Here is a 10,949-nt window from a genome sequence, read left to right on the forward strand (position 1 = left end):
AGACCCACTGGCTCCAGGTCATCGATAAGTCTATGCTAGGTAAAGTTCCGCCTTATCTCAGCTCACTGGTCACGATAACAACACCCACCCGTAGCACACGTTCCAGCAGGTATATCTCAATGATCATCCCCAAAGCCAACACCCCATTTGGTCACCTTTCCTTCCAGTTCTCTGCTGCCAGTGACTGGAACGAATTGCAAAAATCGCTGAAGCTGGAGACTTATATTTCCCTCACAAACTTTAAACATCGTGTCACGTCCTGACCAGTAAAGGGGTCATTTTATTATTGTAGTTGGTCACGACGTGGCAGGGGTGTGTTTGTTTTGTGTTGTTGGGTTTTTGGGGTACTGTTCTATGTCATCTATTTCTATGTGGTTATCTAGTTGTTCTATTTCTATGTTCCGGGTTTTGGTTTGGCCTTCAATTCGAGGCAGCTGTTCTTCGTTGTCTCTAATTGGAGGCCATATTTAAGTAGGGGTTTTCAGCTTGTGTTTTGTGGGTGGTTGTCTCCGTGTATAGTCAGTGTACCTTACAGGACTGTTTTCGGCGGTCTTTTGTTCAGTGTTCATTTTCTTTCAATAAAACACTCTATACGACGAATGTGACACATCGGCTGTCTGAGCACCTAACCAATCGCTGCAGCTGTACATAGTCCATCTGTAAATAGCCCACCCAATCTACCTACCACATCTCCATACTGTTTTTATTTACTTTTCTGCTCTTTTGCACACCAGTATCTCTACTTGCACATTATCATCTGCTCATTTATCACTCCAGTGTTAATCTGCTAAATTGTAATTCTTCGCTACTATGGCCTATTTATTGCATACCTCCTCATGCCTTTTGCACACACTGTATATGGACTTTATTTTTTCTACTTTGTCATTGACTTGTTTATTGTGTTATTGACTTGTTTATTGTTTATTCCATGTGTAACTCTGTGTTGTCTGTGTCACACTGCTTTGCTTTATCTTGGCCAGGTCGCAGTTGTAAATGAGAAGTTGTTTTCAACTAGCCTACCTGGTTAAATAAAGGTGAAATAAATAAAAAACCTGCTTTTACACTATGATTTGACTATTAGATGTTCAATGTCTCTTTTGAAAAAATATTTAAAAGGAATAGTTTCACCATATTAAAATGAGAGTTCAGTTCACATTTTTTTTAACCTTAAAATGAATCACTAATAACATGAAATAAATAAGAATCTTCAGAAATTACTTTGTCAAAGCAACAAAATAACTAGGACTTTACAATGAGGGTGAAAACATGGAGAAATGTTAGGGTTAAGTGGGTTAAAATCTTCCTAGAAGACACATAGCATGCACAGAAGGAAATGTCAAAATGCTGAATTGTGGCACTTTAGAAGTCGTTATTCATATTCAAATCTGATTTATTGAATTTTCTATGTCTATATTAAAGGGAACTTAATATAACATGCTTTTAAAATTCAATATTTGTGCACAATTTCTACAAACAATATCAAAGGGACGCTAAAGGCACTCATTTCGTGGAATGATCCATAAATAAGATTGATCAATGCGACAGACACTTAAAGCGTCCAATCAAAATGGACAATGTTCAAAAAGGCCCCACATTAAACTACTGTATCCTCCTGACCACCAATGAGACAAGAGACAAAGATGTAAATAGATTGCATCATGTAAGGGGATGGATGTAATTATTTATCATCCTAGAGCATCTGATCAAAAACCAAGTAAAGGGTTTCAGACCCAGTGCTTATTTATGAAACACAAAAATTGATTTATTTTCCACTATATCAACATGTTTACTATCGCATTCTCTGTGACCTGACCACACACAAATCTCCCAGTGTTCAGAAAAACCACAACTCTGGTCCTGTTCGTGGAAGTAAACTGGCATTCATCTGGCAAGGGAAAGTAACTACATGTAGTGGAATGATTGGGCATGCAAGACAAAATGGCACCCTATCATGTTAGAGTGATGAATCACTAATCTCACTTGCCCTCTGGCTGTTCATGCTAATCAGGTTTCGAGTTTCAATGTCACAATGAAATGAAATGCCTTTCTTGCAAGCTCTAACCCCAACAATGACAGAATGTTAAAACGTTGTTTTCAATAACAATGTAATACTAAAAATAACAAGGTAGAACAAAAACACACAAGATATAAAAATAAGAAATAAGAAGAACACGATAAAGTAAGTAAGCATACTATATACAGGGTCAGTCAGTTTCAGTACCATATTTACAATGTTCAGGAATACTAGAGTGATAAAGATAGATACACTATATATACAAAAGTATGTGGACACCCCTTCAAATGAGTGGATTCGGCTATTTCAGCCACACCCGTTGCTGACAGGTGTATAAAATCGAGCAATGACATTCTAGACGATTCTGTGCTTCCAACTTTGTGGCAACAGTTTTGTGAAGGTCCTTTCCTGTTTTAACATGGCAATGCCACCGTGCACAAAGCGAGGTCCATACAGAAATGGTTTGTCGAGATCGGTGTGGAAGAACTTGACTGGCCTGCACAGAGCCCTGACCTCAACCCCATCAAATACCTTTGGCATGAATTGGAACGCCAACTGCAAGCCAAGCCTAATCACCCAACATCCGTGCCAGACCTCACTAATGCTTGTGGCTGAATGGAAGCAAGTCCGCCCACCAATGTTCCAACATCTAGTGGAGGCTGTTATAGCAGCAAAGGGGGGACCAACTCCATATTAATACCCATGATTTTAGAATGAGATGTTCGACGAGCAGGTGTCCACATACATTTGGTCATGAAGTGTATGTCACTTTATATTTTATGACTTTTTTGGGTGGCGGTACCCCCTAAACCCACTGGGCGCTGTACAGGGCACAAAACAACCACTCAGAGTTTAACAGGTTAAGAAGAGATGCTGGACTGTTCTGGAGTGGCCATCGAAGAGTCTAGGTCTGAATCACATCCATAACCTATGGCGAGATCTGAAAACAGCATTTGAGGTAGGGAACCCCTAAAATATTGAAGAGCAGTTTGTGGCTGAAAAGTGGGTCAAATTGTCAGTAGAAAGATGCAGCAAGCTCATTGGTGGCTGTTTGTCTGCAGTTCTCTTGGCTAAAGGCTGTGCAACCAAGTACTAGCTCTGGGGTGCCAATCATTTCGTCCATGCAATTTGTCTTAAAAATGTAAACTCAGTTTAGACATTTTTTTTAATTTCTAATTATTTTAGAAGAAATGGGGAAACTCTATTCATCAAATATCCTCAGAAAACCCACATAGCAAAGAATCCCACACAAGTAGGCTACTCATCCAGGGACAATGTATATCTCATTAGTGGTCGCCATATTCATTTATACAGTAGGATCACTTACTGAGGCAATTCAGACTAAGTACCTTAGCTCAAGGATACCATCTGGGAATGGAACCGCTATATCCTCTTCGACACTCCGATGTTCTGCTAAGGTGGAAATGTTTTGGAAACGGACTTTCCAGTGATAATGTATCCAATCATGTCTCCTAGCTATTGGGGAACATTAAGCATCCAGGAAGAGTGATAGCAAGCATGAATTTGATGGCAAGCATGAATTCAGTGATGGCAGTTATGTCATACAGAGGCAGAGGTCAAAAAAGCCAAATGTTTTGTTGCTTACTGGACTCAGATATAGCGACCTCACACAGCAACATTATTTGGGGCATTGCAAAAGTACGATAATGTAGGCACTCACTATGGTAAGTGGCACTGGATAAGATCATCTGCTAAATTACAAGAATGTAAAAATGTAAATGACGGTGACCTGAAGGGAGAAGTGTGCAATTGTGGCATGCAATTCGGGGTGCTCCTGCATGTGGGCATTACTGCATATGCAGGAACCCCTTTTTATACTTCGTCCCTGCCTGTTTGGCACTGTTAAGGACGGCAAGGGCAGGTGTTCATGAAAGAACCAATGGGATGCTCGAGGAGGAGGGGGGGGGGGGGGGGTTCTGCAGATGTAGGAATGCCCACATGCAGGAACACCCCAAATTTCAGGCTGCAGTTGCACACTATTGACTGAAGAGGTTGAATCTCTTTTCTACTGCTGGGCAATAGCCAATGGGTGTTTTCATCAGAATTAGCCTGTGGGGAGTCTTTGTATGGTCATCTATAGTAATTCCATGCATGTGCGTGCACTGCGCAAAGAAACACATAGGTTACTGTATTATGCATATACTTGTATGGCATGGTGGGAAAGTTCCGTCTGTCCCCAATGCGCAAACGTGCCCATGTTGCTAACCTCCCACGCTATGGAGGAATGTCACCTTTAATTCTCCAGGAGAGAGAGAGAGAGAAAGCCTACTGTCACTCCAATCGATAAATTGGCTCCCTTATTGGCGTGCGGGCAGCAATTGGACAGTGCCAAACTCCCGCGCACTCGTGCATTCCTCTGAAGTGACGGAGGTCCATCTGACCTGTCCTTAGACGATATTGCCGACTTCAGACACATTTGAGAGTTCCGTCATCAAAAAAAAACATTTATTTGGATACTTTCAAAAGTTGAGACGAAATGTGTTGTGATGGATAAACGATGATTGAACCATTCAGAAGGTATTTGCCCACATTTGTAGCCTGATATATGTTGGTTGTCCTTTCATTATTTTTGGTAGCATACCATAGGCTATAACCTATTTTTATGTGTTTTTTTTTAAGGATAGTTTCATTTTATCATACCGAGGCTATGATAGGCTATCATATTATCAAATAACATGTTGGTCATTAATTAAGAGGGACCAGCTTCCATTTTAATGCTTTCGTTTTGCTTCATCATCTTCTTCATCTAATCTTTGAATGCATTATGGCATTGCAAGAGGAACATTTTAAATAATAACCTCTACAAAAGTAGCTTCTTGAGTTTAATGAGAGATATCAGGACACCAGGTACAGGTGCTGCAGGTGTTGCAAAGTCTATAATTGAAAAACAAGGGATGCATGCCCCAAACATAAACTTGAAGACTATAACAAGTCAAAACAACAGTATGTTCAATATGTGCAAATTAAAAATAGTTGAGGAAAGGTCAAATAACACCCAGCACAAATATTTCATATTTATCAATGGGAGTGAGTGAGCAGTAGAATAACGGACAACAGGATGAAGGGTGATGGCCTTGTATGACTGATCCCTTTAGCACAGGAATGGCTGAGTCACATGCCAGTCACTTATGGACACAATGCTCCACAGAGTATGTGGCACAATATTACCATTATTGTTATCCCACAGACAGGTTTTGAATGATTTCCAAACTGAAACTATTTTGGTGTATAACTCAGCTCAGCCGCTACCTTGACAAAGCGATAGTTTAAGCCACAGTATGTGATGACAGCGCAGGTAGGCTATTTCTAGTCAGCTGGGTGGTTAAACTTGAAGAGCCAGTAGTTGAAATGACAAAGTTATAGAAAGACACCATTAAATTATTTGAAGAACCACTTATTGCATGTGACGGATATAAATACTTAATTTGAAAAGGAACTTGCTGAACATGAAACTATTTGAATATTGTTCATATTAGGCTTCCTTCTCTCAATGGAAGCACACACATCAGGCTAGACATTAACATTCGAGATATTTACATTTAGAAATGCTTATAACTGCCTTTCCAATGAAAAACTGTGACAGACCCGTCCCTGTGTTGTGGTTTGAGCAGGGATGCCCATGGAAGTAATGAAAATAATGCTTTTTGTATTTCATCCCATATACATTGGGATGAAATACAAAGCATGACAAAGCCATAATAACATTTGCATAAGTAATGTGATCTGCAGCCATTTAAATAAGCCAGACTCTAGATATGTTTGTCAACTGAATTCTCTTTTCATCATTTTTTTGTTGTTGTATCAACAGCTGTTTGGAAGTGTCACTGACTGAAATCGGTCCTTTTTAACATGGCCTTCATGAAAACCCAATTTGCCTCCGTATGCAAAACATCCAGCTACTCCCTAGTAGGCAATAATAAAGTCTTGAATATTCCCAAAAGGATTAAATTTAGAGCTTCATTGACTTGACATTGATGTCATGGGGCTGCAATGACACAGTTAGAATACTATGCTGAGCATAACAGCCTCCAATATGACCGTGAATCACTGATTCCCTGATCACTTCTGCCACCATGTGGAGAAGTGATCTACTCTTCAAGAAAATTTGTAATTTTAAATACAAATAACGAAAACCTGTATCATGTTATAATATACTCTAATCCATTTTTTGTCACACAAAAATAATAAACCAAAAATTATGTGTTTTTCCCCCTTCGCAGTGGCCCCAAATATAAGGGAAAGTAGGGAAAGCATGGTAGGGAAAGTATGGAAGGGAAAGCATGGTAGTAAGAGAGAGAAAAGGATCTGGATTAGGGACACAGACAACCGTAATGGAGAACGAGGAGTATGGTAGATAGTTTTGGAGCCTAAGAGTTGAAATCAACTGCATGTCAGGATCAGAAGGCTCCTTCAAAATGGAACCAGAGACTGATATGGTGTTGGTAGTGATCTTTCTCAGCATTGTCACCCTGATCACTGTCTTAATGAACAGTGCAGTCATATTGACAATCATTAACACAAAAAAACTCCACCTGCCGCCAACTACCTGATCTGCTCTCTGGCTGTCACTGATTTCCTGGTGGCCATCTTGGTGATGCCCCTTAGCGTCCTCTACATCGCCACAAAGAAGTGGCTACTGGGATGTGTCGTCTGTGAGGCATGGCTGAGCGTGGACATGACCTGCTGCACCTGCTCCATCCTGCATCTGTGTGCCATCGCACTGGACCGCCACTGGGCCATCACCAACGCCCTGGAGTACGCCTGCAAGAGAACCCCGCGCCACGTCGCCATCATGGTTACCATCGCGTGGACCATCTCTGTCCTCATTTCAGTGCCGCCTCTGTTACGGAGGCACAGCAGGGATGACAACTTCGGCAATTATACCAAGTGTCTCATCGACAATGACCACATCGGCTACACCATCTACCCCACCTTCGGGGCCTTCTACATCCCAATGGCCATCATCCTCATCCTCTACTACCGGATCTTCATCGCAGCCCGGACCTTGTACCACAAGGTACAAGGTCCGGGCTGCGATGCCGTGTCACACCAACGTCTCTCTGTGTGTCTGAGCAGTCTGCCTCGAACCCCGTGCTAAACACAGAGCTAAATATACTCAACGGCCCCAACCTGCATGAGTCAGACAGTGGGGGACTGGGGGGGACCTGTGATGAGAGGACCCAGATCAGTGCCTCCAGAGAGAGGAAGGCTGCCCACACACTGGGCCTCATCCTGGGGGCTTTTATCCTATGCTGGCTGCCTTTCTTTGTTAAGGAGTTACTGGTGGGCCTCCGGGTGTTTCATGCCTCAGCACAGGCATCAGACTTTCTCACGTGGCTGGGCTATGTTAACTCACTCATCAACCCCCTGCTCTACACCAGCTTCAATGAGGACTTCAAGCAGGCCTTTAAGAAATGTATGTAACGAGTGCAAATAGGACTGCTTTCTTGGATATGTCTGGGTTGATTGTTGATTGGCTGTAAACAATATATTAAAGAAGCCATATGTTTTAATACATGAAGAATACACTTTCTTTTGGAATAAAAGCTGGTTTCATTCTAACTGAGACAATTGTATTGTTCCTTTATCCAGAAGAGTTCTAAACAGATAATTTACAATAAGTACATACAGTGCATTTAGTTGACAATATGTTAATAAAAACATAAGTAATAAAATACTAAAAGCAATTAGTCTTAATGCTTTACAGTAGCTTATAGAATTAACATTTTGAATCCAAGAATACAATTACTGAGTGGAGTAAAGTTATGAGTCATGACATTGTTGCTGAGCTAAAAAGAGCCTTTAATGCTCAGAGATTTCATGTGCCATCCTCCATGCTTATTGAGTTACATCTGCCAGGGCCTAGTGTCCAACGCAACCAAGGCCGGGAGACTTAAAAACACAGGTAAATGGAAAGATGAAGCGATACTACCGCAACTTAAAGGGGCAATCTGCAATTTAAACACTAACAAAGCCACACCCCACCACTGTTTCGGTAAACAGCTAAAGGATAGTGCTGGAGAAATGTAACAACTCAAATTCATAAACAGCAACAGATGCAAGGACTGACCATACATGATCAACATTACAGTTGTATCTATGTTTTTAGGCCATAAAGTGTTGGTTTACAATTACATTGTTAACAAACAATGGAGTATAACAAGCTTATATTTCAGGTTCTGAGGGTGTATGACAGTTGAGCTAAGCTCATGAGGCATGTATAAGTTATAGTCTTCAAGAATCAATGGGTATATATAATTAATTTAAAAGTCTACAATTATTTTAGCAATCACAGATTGCTCCTTTGATATACATCCTTGATATTTCCAACTTTCAGAGGTGGATAGATTGATATATTCCTGATTATTCTTCAAGCATTCATGCATTGTCATTACCTATTGTAATTACAGTTGAAGTTGGAAGTTTACATGCACTTAGGTTGGAGGCATTAAAACCCGTTTTTCAACCACTCCACAAATTTCTTGTTAACAAACTATTGCTTTGGCAAGTCGGTTAGGACATCTACTTTGTGCATGACACAAGTCATTTTTCCAACAATTGTTTAGAGACAGATTATTTCACTTATTTCACTGTATCACAATTCCAGTTGGTCAGAAGTTTACATACACTAAGTTGACTGTGCCTTTAAACAGCTTGGAAAATTCCAGAAAATTATGTCATGGCTTTAGAAGATTCTGATAGGCTAATTGACATCATTTGAGTCCATTGGAGGTGTACCTGTGGATGTATTTCAAGGCCTACCTTCAAACTCAGTGCCTCTTTGCTTGGCCTCATGGGAAAATCAAAAGAAATCAGCCAATACCTCAGAAAAAAATTGGTAGACCTCCACAAGTCTGGTTCTTCCTTGGGAGCAATTTCCAAACGCCTGAAGGTACCACGTTCATCTGTACAAACAATAGTACGCAAGTATAAACAACATGGGACCACGCAGCCGTCATACCGCTCAGGAAGGAGACACGTTCTGTCTCCTAGAGATGAACGTACTTTTGTGCGAAAAGTGCAAATCAATCCCAGAACAACAGCAAAGGACCTTGTGAAGACGCTGGAGGAAACAGGTACAAAAGTATCTATATCCACAGTAAAACAAGTCCTATATCGACATAAGCTGAAAGGCCGCTCAGCAAGGAAGATGCCACTGCTCCAAAACCGCCATAAAATATCCAGACTATGGTTTGCAACTGCACATGGGGACAAAGATTGTACTTTTTGGAGAAATGTCCTTTGACCTGATTAAACAAAAATAGAACTGTTTGGCCATAATGACCATTGTTATGTTTGGAGGAAAAGGGGGAGGCTTGCAAGCCGAAGAACACCTTCCCAACTGTGAAGCATGGGGCTGGCAGCATCATGTTGTGGGTGTGCTTTGCTGCAGGAGGGGCTGGTGCACTTCACAACATAGATGGCATCATGAGGAAGACAAATGATGTGGATATATTGAAGCAACATCTCAAGACATCAGTCAAGAAGATAAAGCTTGGTCGCAAATGGGTCTTCCAAATGGACAATGACCCCAAGCATACTTCCAAAGTTGTGGCAAAATGTCTTAAGGTCAACAAAGTCAAGGTATTGGAGTGGCCATCACAAAGCCCTGACCTCAATCCTATAGAAAATTTGTGGGCAGAACTGAAAAAGCATGTGCGAGCAAGGCCTTACAAACCAGGCTCAGTTACACCAGCTCTGTCAGGAGGAATGGGCCAAACTTCACCCAACTTATTGTGGGAAGCTTGTGGAAGGCTACCCGAAACGTTTGACCCAAGTTAAACAATTTAAAGGCAATGCTACCAAATACTAATTGAGGGTATGTAAACTTCTGACTCACTGGGAATGTGATGAAAGAAATAAAAGCTGAAATAAATCATTCTCTCTAATATTATTCTGACATTTCACATACTTAAAATAAAATGGTGATCTAACTGACCTAAAACAGGGAATTTTTACTAGGATTGCATGTCAGGAATTGTGAAAAACTTAGTTGAAATGTATTTGACTAAGGTGTATGTAAACTTCCGACTTCAGCTGTACCTATTTGAAGGAAATTAATGGTTTGTTATTGACAAGTCAACCTGGGACAATTTGGAAGAATTACATGCATTTTGCTTTGCTTTATGTTGCCTTGAATTCAATTCATAGAAAGTTCTAAGCAGTAACCACAATATAACCTTAATGTAGGGCACAGATGTAGCATACATCTAATTTAATTGAGGATACACTGACTCAGAGCCATAAATATATGATTCTTCACTGAATCATGAATGTAATTACATGAATATAAGCTGATGTAAATATCTATTTGGCTCTCTGGGAGGGTAACATTATTTCACATACAGTATTCATTGCTTGCACACATGTTTGCACTGCCGCAAAGGATTATAGATCAGGGCCAGGGTCTAGCCCTCATGGTTTATTTTAGAAACACTGTTTATTTCATGAGAAATCTTTCACTTTTGTGTGTAAATATTTACTAATTTTGGGGGTTATAATCCAGCATCGAAAGATTAATCAAATATTCAAAGTATTAAAAATGACCTTAGATGTAATGATTTACAAAGCAAAAGACCATGAACATAAGGTAAACTAATGAACCAATGATCCCGCCTCGCCCCCAGTTGCATAACAACAGTTACCTAGTAACATCCCATCTGTTTAAGGGATTAGAAGCTCCCATCCATAGTCAGGATGGAAGTTTGTTTTGTCTTGTCTTTCGACGGCAGTGCAGTTCCTTTTTTCATTTCAAGGATTATGAGGCATGTAGCTAAGTGGCCAATGACTCGCACACAGAGATCACTGATAAGGTTGGAGGGGTTTACCTAATCCCGGTTGAGCACATGGGCAGAGGGACAGCAGTATAAAAGTTCATGGTGGGAGCAGTAGGCTCTCCACTGAGTACTGAACA

At 40.6% G+C, this 10,949-nt stretch overlaps 1 pseudogene; it reads left to right on the top strand.

Annotated features, from left to right (window-relative positions):
* The first annotated feature begins 6,408 nt into the window (after positions 1–6,408).
* LOC115172155 (5-hydroxytryptamine receptor 1E-like) lies at positions 6,409–7,459 on the top strand (annotated as a pseudogene).
* Positions 7,460–10,949: the final 3,490 nt, after the last annotated feature.

The sequence above is a fragment of the Salmo trutta genome, chromosome 33, assembly GCF_901001165.1.
Source record: "Salmo trutta chromosome 33, fSalTru1.1, whole genome shotgun sequence".
Classification (NCBI taxonomy): Eukaryota; Metazoa; Chordata; class Actinopteri; order Salmoniformes; family Salmonidae; genus Salmo; species Salmo trutta.